The sequence below is a fragment of the Temnothorax curvispinosus genome, unplaced genomic scaffold, assembly GCF_003070985.1.
Source record: "Temnothorax curvispinosus isolate PA1 unplaced genomic scaffold, ASM307098v1 QBEX01007144.1, whole genome shotgun sequence".
Classification (NCBI taxonomy): domain Eukaryota; kingdom Metazoa; phylum Arthropoda; class Insecta; order Hymenoptera; family Formicidae; genus Temnothorax; species Temnothorax curvispinosus.
The window spans coordinates 59,420-73,433 of record NW_020216924.1 but is presented as its reverse complement, the minus strand read 5'-3'; the positions used below and the strand labels follow the sequence as shown (position 1 = coordinate 73,433).

Genomic DNA, 14,014 nt, shown 5'->3' with positions numbered 1-14,014 from the left:
TACAGAAGTTGGGACATATAATGGAAAAGAAAAAAGAAGGAAGGTTTACGATAATTGGGGGAGATTTTAATGCGAGGACTGGACAAGAAGGTAGGAGGACAGAGGAAGAGGAGGCGGAGGACGGTTGGAAGGGGGAAGAAGTTCAAAGGATAAGAAGATAGGCAGAGAGGGGAGGTTGCTGGTAAAATAGCTTAGAGGAGAGAGGATGGAAGATTTTCAATGGGAATGTGAAAGGAGACAAGAAGGGGGGGAGTTTGCTTTCACGGGGGGAAGAGGAGATACGGTGATTGACTATGTAATAGGGGAAGGAGAAGTAAGACAGAAGATAGAGAGCATGATAGTGGGGGATAGAGTGGACTCGGATCATCACTCCTTGGAAATAGTATTAAGAAGAGGAAACGAGGAGGAAGGCAGAAAAAGAGAGTGGAAGAAAAGAAGCAGGGGGGTGGGACGAGGAAGGAGCAAAGAGGTTTATTGAAAAAATAGGAGAGGTGGAAGAAAAAGTGGAAGAGTTAAATAAGGAATGGGAAGAAATGGAAGCAAGAATAACAAAGGCAATAAAAGGGGTAGAGGAGGAGATGGAGAGAAAAAAAAAGGAAAAGGTGGGATGGTGGGATAAGGAGTGTCGAGAAGTGAAGAAAGAGGCAAGAAAAAAATTAAGGGATTGGAAGAAAGAAAGTGGAGAGAGCAGCGTTTACAAAAAGAAGAGGAAGGAGTTTAGGGAGCTGTGTAAGAGGAAGAAGGAAGAAGAGTACCAGAGATGGAAGAAAAAAGTGGAGGGAGCAAGAAGGGAGGCGGAGGTATGGGAGATAGTAAATAAAGAGAAAAAAGGAGGGGAAATGAGGAAGGAATAGAAGAGGAAGAATGGAAAGAACACTTTATGAAGTTGTTGGGAGGAGTAGAGGGGAGGGTGAGGATGGGGAAGAAAGGTGGAAGGAAGGAAAAGGTAGGAGAGGAGGAAGAAGAGATAAGCCTAGAAAAAATGAGAAGAGTTATAAGGAAGTTAAAGGATGGGAAAGCAATGGGAAGGGATGAGATTCCAGGCGAGGTTTAGAAACAAGGGGGAAAGGAGTTGGAAAATTGGGCATGGAAATATATCAACAGGATATGGAAGGGGAGAGGATGGCCGAAAAATTGGAACAAGGGAATAATCGCGCCAATCGTAAAGAAAGGGGAAGGAAAAAGGGCGGAGTATAGAGGGGTGACAATAATGCCGTCTTTATATAAGGTGTACACGGTCATTCTGGCGGAGAGGTTAAGAGAGGAGTTAGAGGGAAAGAGAATAGTACCACAAAATCAGACAAGCTTTAGAAGGGGGATGGGAACTATAGACAATATCTATGTGCTGAACTACTTGGTGAACAGAAGGTTAGAGAAAAAGGGGAGAAAATTGATAGCATGTTTTGTGGACCTGAAGGCGGCGTTTGACTCGGTGGATAGAGGAGTGCTAATAAAAGCTATGAGAGAAAGGGGAATAAGGGAAGAACTGGTGAGAAGGACGGAGGAGATTCTAAGGGAGACGAAAAGTAGGGTAAGGGGGAAACAAAATGGGAGAAGTGTTCTGGACGGGAAGGGGGGGTAAGGCAGGGGTGCCCTTTGAGCCCGTTACTGTTCAACGTATTACTAACGGATTTGGAAAAGGAAATGGGTAAAGTTAAATGGGGAGAGATAATGCTAGGAGGTAAGAAGGTGTATACTTTGGCTTATGCGGATAATGTAGTGCTAATTGCGGAGGACGAGGACCAAATGAGAAGCATGCTAGAAAGACTAGAAAGGTACCTGGGGAGAAAGAAATTGGAACTGAACGTGGGGAAAACAAAAATAATGAGGTTTAGGAAAGGATAGTAAGGGATAGTAAGAGAAGGTAGAGATGGGAAGGAAAAGAGTTAGAAGAGGTGAGGGAATTTTGGTATTTAGGGTACGTGTTTCAAAGGAACGAAGGACAGGAAGCGCAAATAAGGGAAAGGATCAAGAAAGCAGCCGCAGTGATGGGGAAGGTCTGGGGGATAGGGAAGATCAGATTTGGGAAAGACTGGGGAAAAAGACTGTGGCTTTTTGATAGACTGGTGTGGACGTGTTAAGATATGGAGCGGAAATACGGGGATGGAGAGAAAGGGAGGGAATGGAAAGGATGGAAGAAAGGTATATCAAATAGATCTTGGGAGTAGACGGAGAACACCGTGGTATCTTGTTAGGGAAGAGTTGCAAAGGAGGAGATTAAGAGGGAGAGCAGGAATGAGGGCATGGAGATTTGAGAAAAAGTTAGAGGGTAGAGGAACTGAACTGGCGAGACTATGTTGGGAAGAGCTGAAGGGAAGGAAGAAGGAAGGGAAAGCAGGCTCAAGCTGGGAAAGAGAGAGAGGAAAGTTCTTTGAAGACAGACCCAAGTACAAAGTGACGTCAGAAGACGACATAATGACGTCTATTTTTAGTCATTTTTGGTCCATGACGTCAGAGGCTAATAATGGACGTTTATAAGACGTCATTTCTTAGACCATCTAAAGACGTCATTTTGAAGACGTCTTAAAGTCGTCCAAATAACGTCTTTTTGCAACATAACTATTTTTATTTTTTAATGTTATATATAATAAAATAATAATAAAATAAAAATCAGAAAATTAACTACAATATATTTATTTCGCAATTTTATGATTAAAACGGTGAATTTATGATATAATTAAGTGATTATAGTGTAAGTGGTTACATATATGCAATAAGTAAACTATTTTCTTGACCGACATATTATTTAAATTGTATGTAATAATCGATTTTGTTTTGTTTAGCGCCGATTGCGCCCGCATTCCTATCTGCGCGCAACCCAGCGTTTCGACACTACTTTTCACACTTGCGCTAATCTTGTTCATTATCACGCGATCGGCGGTCGTCTCACTGTTGCCGCGATCGAGAAGATCGGCTCGTGCCGCCAGAGATAACTGTGCTCACGGTGATACTCTCGTTCATTATAGTTTACGCGAATGTCTCTTGTTTCATAACCTCATTTCTTTTGTGTCGCCTCGTGTTTCAGTCACTCGTGCCGTGCGGTAATACCGTGATGAAAGTTCGTCCGGTTACACAAGTTAACGTTATCGTGATTGTATTATAAGAGCACGTGGCGGTTATCGTCAGTGTGCATAGCTCGACTGTTAATTGCAGTCCCGCGTTTATGGTGTTCTCTGTGGCATTTCTCTGTGTGTGCCCATCGAGTTTTCTCGACACGATGAGACGTGTTCGTGCAAGTGCGCTTTGTACAGTGCGTTAAGGACATTCAAGGACAGAACTGCATTACAACGTAGAAGATATTGTTCTATCTAGTTTTTTTGGCACCCTCATTTCAGCTTTTCGTAAATTCGATCTGCTCAGATACCTGACATTACCAAGATTTAACAACCTTACACATGCATTACAATTATTTTTACCCGGCAGTAATATAATTTGTAACGATGCGCCCCCAAAAGTGCATCGTCCCGACACGAACACCCGGCCGAGACCGCCCGGCCGACCATCCGCATGGCAAAGACAGGGCACGGTGTGCCCACTTTATTTTAATCGCTAGCATGTATTGGCAGGAAATCCGCGAACGGACTTAACGCGACAACCGCCTCACCGCGCCGAGCGGTGCCGAAGGCGGCCGAAGACCGCCGAGCGCGATCGCGGCGTCGGGGCGCCGTAATCCCCGATCGTTCCGCCGCACCAACCCGGCGTTCGCGATCACCGTCGCTGCCCCCACCACGACGCGACGCCGCCGCGACGCGTATATAAGCCCGGCGTCGCTGACACAATTTGCGATTCCTGATCATCCGTCTCACCGACCACACCGATCCTGAGTTTCCACAGTAAGCCAGTCCGACAGAAGGTAGAGCGTCTCCGGCATTCTCTGTCTTCGCCGAGCGTGTCTCGGCAAACGACCAGCTTCCGCGATCATTTGCTTATCCAAAGCCCGTCCGCAAAGAGGGTAGAGCGCCTCCGGCATTCTCTGTCTTCGTCGAGCGTGTCTCGACAAACGACCGGCTTCCTCCCCGAGGATATCCGAACGGGGGCAGAGCGCTTCTCTGCCTCCACCGAGCGCTTCTCGATCGGAGACCACTCCACCCCTTGACGCTTGCAGTCGGCCACCACCGAACGCTTCCCGGTGGCCGTACTCGCGCCGTTTCTCCTCGCGCTAGCCGCTCGTAGCCACTGCCGAGTGTTTCGGTGGTCGATCTCGCGCTAAGCTCGATTCCGCCGCCAACCGCGCCGAATTACCGCGGTCTTGCCCGCGCTTCGCGTATCCGCGCCGCGCGCCATTTTCCCGCGCTCCGAACCGCACCGCCTGGGAAAATCGGCTCCGCCCGTACCGATACTCATTGTAACGCGATTCGGCCCGCGAGGCCGCCAAAAGTCCCGGCTCCGCCCCGTATGTACCTCGAGTTACCGCGCGCCGCCCGCGACACATCACTCATTGTATCTATCATAATCGTTCCTTGCTATTAAATACACGTTGTTATTTTGTTAAACCGGACGAATACGCTTCATTTTGTCGGCACCCACCTTGCCTCTGTCTCTCCGCGCCTCCGTCGAACCTAGACCCGCCGCGAGCTAGATCCGCGCTTCGACGACAGGTTGTTTTAAATTTATAAGTAAGTAATTTAAATAATTTTTTATTGTAAAGTTTATATGTATATTATTGAAACTAATTTTGTGTGTGAAACTATTTTTCTCGTGTCTTAATTTTTAACAGATTATACTCATTATTATATGTCATAATTATGTTCCATGCTTAGCATTAGGATGGGACAATAAACTGAACATTCCAAGTAAGTTGATTAATAAAAATAAAAATAGATAGATATGTAAAAACAAAAATAGATATATCAGTTTATTTGTCGATAAAAAATTATCAATATTATCAATAAATTGAATTAAAAAAAAAGCAGCGAGGAGAATAAATTTATTTGCAATTTGTAAATGTATTTAACTTTTTACAACAGAACTAATTCGTACTGATCAAAAGTATATTCAAATCTTGCGATTTCTTTAGATTAAATGAGGAATTCCGGGATGTACGGTTACAAGACCTTCGGATTATTGCGACTCTCGACGTGGGTGGTTTTGGAAAAGTTGAATTAGTTCAAATTGCCGGAGACAGCACACGATCCTTCGCTCTTAAGCAAATGAAGAAGGCGCAGATTGTCGAGACGCGACAGCAACAGCACATTATGTCAGAAAAAAGGATCATGAGCAAAGCGAATTGCGATTTTGTAGTCAAACTTTTTAAGACTTTTTAAGATCGAAAGTACCTCTACATGCTGATGGAAGCTTGCTTGGGTGGCGAGTTATGGACCGTTCTCAGGGACAAGGGACATTTCGATGATGGTACTACGCGCTTTTATACTGCATGCGTTGTGGAAGCATTCGATTATCTGTACTCCAGAAACATCATCTATAGAGATCTTAAACCGGAAAACTTACTTTTGGATAATCAAGGGTAAGAATACATTCATCTGTATAATAATGATGTATTATTTTTAAAAAATTAAGGAATTTTTACGGACATATTAAGATATTATTATTTTCAATACATCGAAAAACAGATGCTCCGTAGTACTTAGCAGATGGATTTAGATTTCATTGTATTATTATTATTTTTTTTTAGATATGTTAAACTTGTGGATTTCGGTTTTGCCAAACGGTTAGATAACGGAAGGAAGACGTGGACTTTTTGTGATACACCAGAATACGTGGCACCGAAAGTCATTCTAAATAAAGATTATGACATAAGCGCCGATTATTTAGGTTTCTTGGCGTTTTCATGTTCGAATTACTTACGGGTACGCCTCCTTTTACCGGCGCTGATCCAATGAAGACGTATAACATTATCTTAAAAGGAATTGACGCCATAGAATTTCCCAGATCCATCACGCATAACGCAATGGCGCTCATCAAAAAGCTTTGCAGGTAAATTATGATACGCTTTTATGTATTGGAATATTTCATATATATTCTTGGGTAAATATTTATAGCATAACAACATGTTTGTTGATTGCAATACGAATGTTAAACATTTAAATTTCTCGAACAATAAACAAATTACTCTATGTGTTTTCAAGGATAATCCGGCAGAATGTCTTGGATATCAAAGAGGCGGCATCAGTGAAATACAGAAACACAAGTAAATATATTTCTTAGCATTTTAAGGATATAAAGGAATATTATAACGATTTATTTTTATGAATTCATTACAAATGGTTTGATTGGCTTTAATTGGAAAGGTCTGAAAACGAGGACTCTGGATCCCTCAATACTACCCCGAGTTCAAGGCTCTACAGACACTGCAAATTTTGATGCTTATCCAGCTGATTCTGATCCACCGCTACCCGACGATATTTCCGGTTGGGATAATGATTTTTAACGCAAAAAGTTCAAGGGACTACTATTTAATATTCGCGTTTTTACTAGCAGGAAATTGTAATAGGACGTAACGATCTCTCGATCATACGAGATAATTGGCGACACCTGCATTTATTTATACTTTTCTCATACTACGTGATATACAGATTACAGTCGCATGTTATCATATTTTTACATTTTTTTGTCATATCTCGCAGTATAATCGTGATTCGAACGAAGAAAACTGCATTGTGATAAAATTTAGAATTTTTATGAATTTCGGATGATATTAGCAAAAATTTAAAAAGAAAGCTTTAGTGCTGCGAATCTTGTATTTATGTCGCGTTTAGCGGGCTCTAGAAATATCTTCTCCAGTGTTACACATTATAATAGGATACATATGCAAGTGTCAAGTGCCATTATTACCTCGAAGAGGTAAATTCATACATGTCATACTTATGCTCAGAAACGCGGTCACACGCAAGAAACAGTCAGCTCAAGTCCAAGGGACCTCTTGCCATTCATTTAACTTGTCAGAATGTGCATGTGTAGCTCGATCGGTCAGATGTTAAATTTTTTATGGCAAGTTCATTGTTGTTTGATTTACTTTTTAGAGTTTATTGTAATAATTATATTTTAATTAATTATATAAATAACATGACTATTGTAAATAATGAATTATAAATATCATATAAATTTTAAATGTAAATTTTATATTATGCAATTACATGAACGAATATTACCTTTTGAACATAAACAAAGTTTTATTAATAACAACATATGACATATCAGTTTTGAACATCTTCTTGACAGTTATAACATGACCACTGCATAGTTATCATAAAACATGTTGGAAAGAAAAATATCCCCTCAACATGTTTTATGGTGACTATGTATACAGCGGTTATGTAATAGCTATCAAGAAGATGTCTAAAACTGATGTTGATTAACTCATATGTTGATTGTTAAAACATCAAAGTTTCGTCAATTAAGTCATATATTGGTCCTATTTTTGCCGTCATTAAGACGTCAGAAAATGACGTCGCGAGGATGTGACATATCGATGTCATTTTCGGGTCTCACGAGACCTATGTAGAACGTCAGATTGGTCATTTCGTGACCAAAATTCACCGTCATTACGACGTCATTTTGCTACTTGGGAGGAGTAGAGCTAAAAGAGTTGGAAAGGCTGAGAGGAGATGGTGGAGATAAATGGTTTCTTAAGATGTTTGGAAGAGATAAGGAGACGCAAAGGAAAGAGAGATGGGAGAAGACCGAGAAATCAGAATATAATAAATGGTACAAGTTAATAAAAAGGGAGGGTATGCCGGGATATCTGAAAAAGGGATGGGGAGAGAGCAGATGGAGAAGGGTGGCGAGATTTAGATTAAAAAATGAGATGAGAGAAAGCAATTACTGGGAAGTGAAAGAGAAAAAAAATGTAGGTTATGTGAACATAGGGAGGAATCGTGGGAGCATGTATGGGAGGAATGTAGGAGATGGGAATCAGGAAATGGAAGTTGGCAGGAAGCGGTGGAATGGGTATTGGATAAGGAAGGGAGTGGAGAGGAATGGATGATAGAACTAGAGGGGGAAAGAATGGGAGGAAAAGGGGGGTCGGAGAAGTTAGAAGGAGGAGGTGAAAAGAGAAGAAAAGAAAGGGAAGGAGGGTGAGAGAGAGGGGAAGGAGTGGAAAGTAGAGAAAAGGAGAAGTGAGTAATTAAAGTGCATGTTACAGATTTTATCCAGGATGGAGCGCGAGGGGAGATCAATAGCAGAGGCAGTCGAAAGGATTGTAGAGGACAAAGTAAGAAAGATGTTGAAGGAGAGGAAGGAGGACGATAGAAAAAAAGACGAGAGGATGGAGGAGCTGGAGGAGAAAATAAGGAGATTAGAGAGAAAGGTAGAAAGATTGGAGCAAGGTGGAGGCAAAAGGAAGAGGAAGGATAGCGTGGAAAGTGGGGCGGGAAAGAAGAAATGGTGGGCAGAAGAGAGCGAAAGAAACAAGGACGAATTAAGAAAAAGGAACGTGATTATAAGGGTCGAGAAAAAGAAATGGGGAGGTAAGGAGTCAAATTGGGAGAAAATGAAGGAGCTCTTCACGGAAGGGCTGAGGGTGATGATGATGGTAAGAGAGGTGATAGTTGTGGGACAGAGAGGAGTTTGGCTGACAATACTAATAAAACTGGGAGATGAGGAGGAGAAGTGGCGGAAGTTGGAGGCAAGGAGAAGGGCAAGGAACAGTATAGGGGTAAAGATACATGAAGATAAGTCGGTGGAAAGGAGAGATAAAGAGAGAGAGGAGAGAGAAGAGAAAGCGGAAGAGAAAAGAGAGGTGCACAGGAGTACAGGAAGATCGGAGGAGAAAGAAATCTCAAGAGGGATAGAGGAGAAGCTCCTCATGAGCTCCGATGATGAGGAGAAGGCCAAGAAGAGAGAGTGGGCCAAATAGGGTAGAGCGGGACGGGAAGGAAAGAGGCTGAAGGACGGAGTCGCGGCAGAAGCGGAGGAAGAAGAAGAGGGGTGAAGAGGATTACGGGAAGAGAGGGTAAATGTTTGTGTGGTCGCAAATGGCCAGACATAGGGGAAAGAATCGCTGTAAGAGGTTTGGGTACGTTCCTTATAAAAACGCCTTGTAAACCCTACGGGGAAATACAATAAATATCATACATACATACATACATATATAAAATAAAGGTAGAAAAGATTGAAGAATATAATAGAATTAGAAAAAAGCCCGATATCTCAGTATCTTAATCTCTTAATATCTTAAAATTAGCGAAAGTTGGAGCAAGCACGGACATTTCTCAAAAAATTAAATATTTTATTAAAAAAGAACCACTTTACCGATCATCGCCAAATTCAATAACTTTCCTTCAATAATAATAATCTACATTTAAAAAAAAATGAGCCTGATATCTCAAAATTTGAGGAAGTTAAAGCAACCACGGACATCAAATTTGTGCGCACGCACGCACGCACGCACGCACGCACACGAACATTAAAAAAAAAATGTAATTTTTTGCCGTTTTAGAACATTCTGACACATTGGCAAAAAAAATTAAAAAATAAAATTTTTTTACGAAAACAAAGCTTTCTCTATGAAGAAGCGGCAAAATTTCCGAAAACGTCCGTTCTCCGATTTAGGTCAAACTTTGTAAATAGGTTCCTTTTATATAAAAAAGACATATACCAAAAGGATTTTTAGCGACTCAAAAGTTAAGCAACTTTTTAAATACTTTCATATTTATTTCTTATGTCTTATGTATTATTGTATGTACAGTCTATCATTGTTTGTGTGAAATGTTGAAAAACCACGCGTGGAAAGTTGTATACCCATGTGGCAACTCGTCTCGCGTGAAAAGTGTATGCGTGGAGACAGTAGGTTCCGCCCCCTGCAGGGAGCTCCATTACCGTTAAACTAGACACATAGTGTGCTATACAAAGTACATGCGTGGACTTTCCACGCGTAGAAAGTTGTAAACCCATGTGGCAACTCGTCTCGCGGACTTCCGATTGAGTAAGAAATGCGGGTGGTTGTTCGGAGAAGAGAATAAGGAGGAATTATGGATGGAATAAAGGAGTAAGAAACGAGGAATGTGTGGTGAAAGAGAAGAGACACATAAAGGAAGGACGGAGGAAGACGAGCACATGGAGAAGGAACCGGAGATGTAAAAGAATCGGAGTAAGGCAGGATGGAGAATACGGGGAAAAGTGAGGTTAAGTCGGAGCGAAGCAAAACCAGGAGAAAAGGCGAGAGAAAAGGAAGGATCGTCAAGGAAGGGGACCGGAAACAGTAAGGAGAAGAGAGGGAATTACAAAGAGAAAGTGAAGAGAGGCGAGATGGCGCTGAAGCGAAAATCGAGACGACGCTGCTTGTCGGCGAGTTGGCACCTGTGCTAGAAGCTGGGGCTGAGACGGCGCGGGGTGTCGGCCCCTCCAAAAGAGTGGGTTGGCACCACTGCGGGGCGTCGAGGCACAGCGTGAGAACACGCGGGCAGATGAGAGTAAGAAACGGGTGGACGGCAGGCGGGCACCCCTGCGGGACGTCGAAACGAGGTTTGAGATAGAAAAAAAGAAGAATTAAGAAAGCAAGAGAAATTGCAGCGTTAAGTAAAAAAGGAGAATGTGAAGAGGAAGCAAAAAGAGGAACAGGCTAGACAAGCTGAGGAAGCAAAACGTAAAAATGAGGAGAGAAAGAGAAAGGAAGAGGAGAAGAAACGAAAAGAGAAAGAGAAACGTAAACAGGAAAAAGAGCAAAAGAAAAAAAACACGTAGAACTACGTCTACTGCATTGTATGAGCACAGCAACAACCGTGCCGCAAGCAACACGTAGAACTACATCAACTGTCAATGATGATGATTGACGTGATCAAGGAAGGCCAAGGTCCACACCGAGCTGTAGCGCCGAGTTCATCATCAGTGACAGTTGACGTAGTTCTACGTTGTTGCTTTTTGTTTTTTTTTTGTTTTTTTTTTTTTGTTTCCTTTTTTTGTTTTTGATTATTTTTTAAGCAACAACGTAGAACTACGTCAACTGTCACTGATGATGAACTCGGCGCTACAGCTCGGTGTGGGCCTTAGTCTTCCTTGATCACGTCAATCATCATCATTGACAGCTGATGTAGTTCTACGTGTTGCTTGCGGCACGGTTGTTGCTGTGCCCATACTGTGCAGTAGACGTAGTTCTACGTGTTTGCGGCACAGTTGGGCTGTACTTCCGAAAACGTCCAGGCTCAGATTTAGGTGAAACTTTGTGAATAAGTTCCTTTTAGATAGAAAACACATATACCAAAAGGATTTTTTGCGACTCCAAAGTTTAGCCCAGCTCTGATGCTGTTTGGGCTTCATCTTTCGGAAAAGACGTTAAACCATTGGTCCAAAGGGTTATAGTTGTAACGGCCCAACTTTATCGTCGAACGCGGACTAATTTGCCGGATCAGGAGTTCGACTGAAAGGCCCAGAGACAATAAATCAATCGTAAGGTACAATAGAAAGCTTTATTCAATTCGATAATTACAGACCATGCGGAACGCGGGTTGATAGCTAGACGCGGTATTTACATAGATCGGTAGTGCATGTGCACTCGGCGCGGTATACGAGATAACGAAGGGACGCGGTTTTACAGCTGAACGCGGTATTTACATAGATCGGTAGTGCATGTGCACTCGGCGCGGTATACGAGATAATAATGGACGCGGCTTTACAGCAGGACGCGGGAATTACAGGAATCGGTAGTGCATGTGCACTCGGCGCGGTATACGAGATAATAACGGAACGCGACTTTACAGAGACTAGTGAAACGCGGTATATTACAATGCTCGGTGGTGCCCGTACATTCGGACGATAAAACGAAGGCGGGCTTACAATACTCGAGGGACGCGGTGTTTTACCGGGGCGTATGCACCTCGTGCTGTATGCCGGCAAGGCTGAGACCGTGGGCGGGAACGCGTTATATGCAACGGAGAATTGCGGGATCCCGGGGTTACGGTCGTGATGAACGTTTAAAAAAATGTGGGCGCACCGCGTCCTGTCCTCGCCCGACGGATGATCGGTCGGGCGGCATCCGGCGGGTGGTGGCCGGGGACGATGCCTTATCGTGCGGAGCGCATCGTTACAAAGTGAGAGGAGAAGGGTAGCATTGTGGAGGTTTGGGTAACGTTCCTAAGAAAAAACGCCTTGCAAACCCTGCGGGGATAAGCAATAAAGATAGTTTTAGGTCGCATTCGATTTTGCTGATTTGGTCCTGCCAACTAATGAGAGCTTGATTTCCATCCGTTATTGTGTATATGTCATCGAGCTATGAAGTTTTTTAATTGTATCTCGTTGCTAACGAAGTGTTGACAATATGAAATTGTCACAAATTCCTCACAAATTGATGCTGTCACGTTGCAATCAATTTGCTGTTAATAGAAATATAATTCATATGAGTTCAACCCGACAAGCATAATGCTGTCTCACCTTGTCCCGAGTTTGCCAAAATTAGTTGCATTAACGAAAAGTTGTTTGTTGGCAACATAGTAGCAAAATCACAGCATTTGGCTATCTGGTTGTGTTAAAAATGGAAAAAAATTGTAGTTGAACAAATAACTAAAAGTTATATAAAGATAACAATCAGCTGATATACTTTCGAAATAGCGTTCCAAGGTACATCAACCGTCATGTTCCAAGGTACATAGAAATCAATTATACTAATAAAGAATTAGTTAACAGTTTATATAGGTTATAAATAAAGTTATAAATAATTTACTACATTATTATTCTACATATTTAACATATTCTTACTAGAATTATTAGGGCTGATAACTATTATATCTTTATTATAAAAAAATACAAAAATTACAGTACAAATCTCAATAAATTTATTTTACGCGTCATAAAATACAAAATTCGATATAACTTACGTGTAAATAACACTGGTAAATAATCGCAACGACACAAAACTACAGATTTAAAGAAATTATCAATTAACTCAACAATTAGTACCATAAACTATCGCCAGATGCGAACATTATTCAATTACGACAGTGTTCCGACGTACAGCTGTAGCCAAGGTACAGCACCTTCCCCTACATATAATTCAACGAATAATATTTTTAGTCTACCAAGATTCAGTCCTGACCGTAAAATGACGTTTTACCTTAATTGATTGATTGTATATTGGTCGTATTTTACTTATTTGGCTGTTCTTCCGAAAACGTCCGTGCTCCGATTTAGGTAAAATTTTATAAATAGGTTCCTTTTAGATAAAAAAAACCAAAAGGATTTTTAGCGACTCAAAAGTTATATAAGTAACTTTTTTAACATTTTTAACCTACTGCCTCCACGCATACACTTTCCACGCGAGACGTAATATAATATATTTCTTATTGTGTGCCTCGCGGCTTTACAAGGCGTTTTTCAGGAACGTACCCGAACCTTTACAAACTCTGCCATACAAATAGTTCTCTTCCATACAATCTTTGGCGTTTTTCAGGGACGTACCCAACCCTTTAAAAAATATTTTCCCTTCAAATCCTGGCCATTGGGCGACCTCACATGCTAATTAGTACCCGCCCTCCCTTTTCCTTAATACTCCCCCGGCCTTCTCTTCCGCCACTTCCTTTCCTTCTCGTCTTATTTCTTCCATAATTCCTTATCCTATCTCTCTTGGCTCCTTAATCCTCCTCCACCTCCCTTCCATCTACTCCTTCCTCCTCCCCTCCATACCTGCCTTTATCGATGTTTTAACTTTTGGTTCTGTTCTTTATTTCATTTCAAGCTTCTGCTTAACCTTACCATAACTTCTCTTCTTCGTTTACTTTTTGGCCCCACCCCCCCTCTCTCTCTCTCTCTCTCTCTCTCTCTCACGCACTCGCACACACATACACACTTTCTCTCTCTCCCCTCTCTCTCTCTCTCTCTTTCTCACGCATCCTTCATAGCTACCGCTGTCTTAACAAATAGTTACTTATTATTAACCTTATCTACTTTTGCTATTTTCTGTGAACCTTCTTTCCACTATATTAAAATACACCATTTTTATATCACAGAAAAAACGCCTTTACATTATGTTACACACTTGTTATTCCGCTACCAACATTTAATCTGTTTGTTCTTAACATATAATAACCTTCCTTATTTATCATTCTTCTAGATGTTCTTGTTA

At 41.8% G+C, this 14,014-nt stretch overlaps 1 pseudogene; it reads left to right on the top strand.

Moving 5' to 3' along the window:
• Window positions 1-578: 578 nt before the first annotated feature.
• Window positions 579-6,388, top strand: LOC112456781 (annotated as a pseudogene).
• Window positions 6,389-14,014: the final 7,626 nt, after the last annotated feature.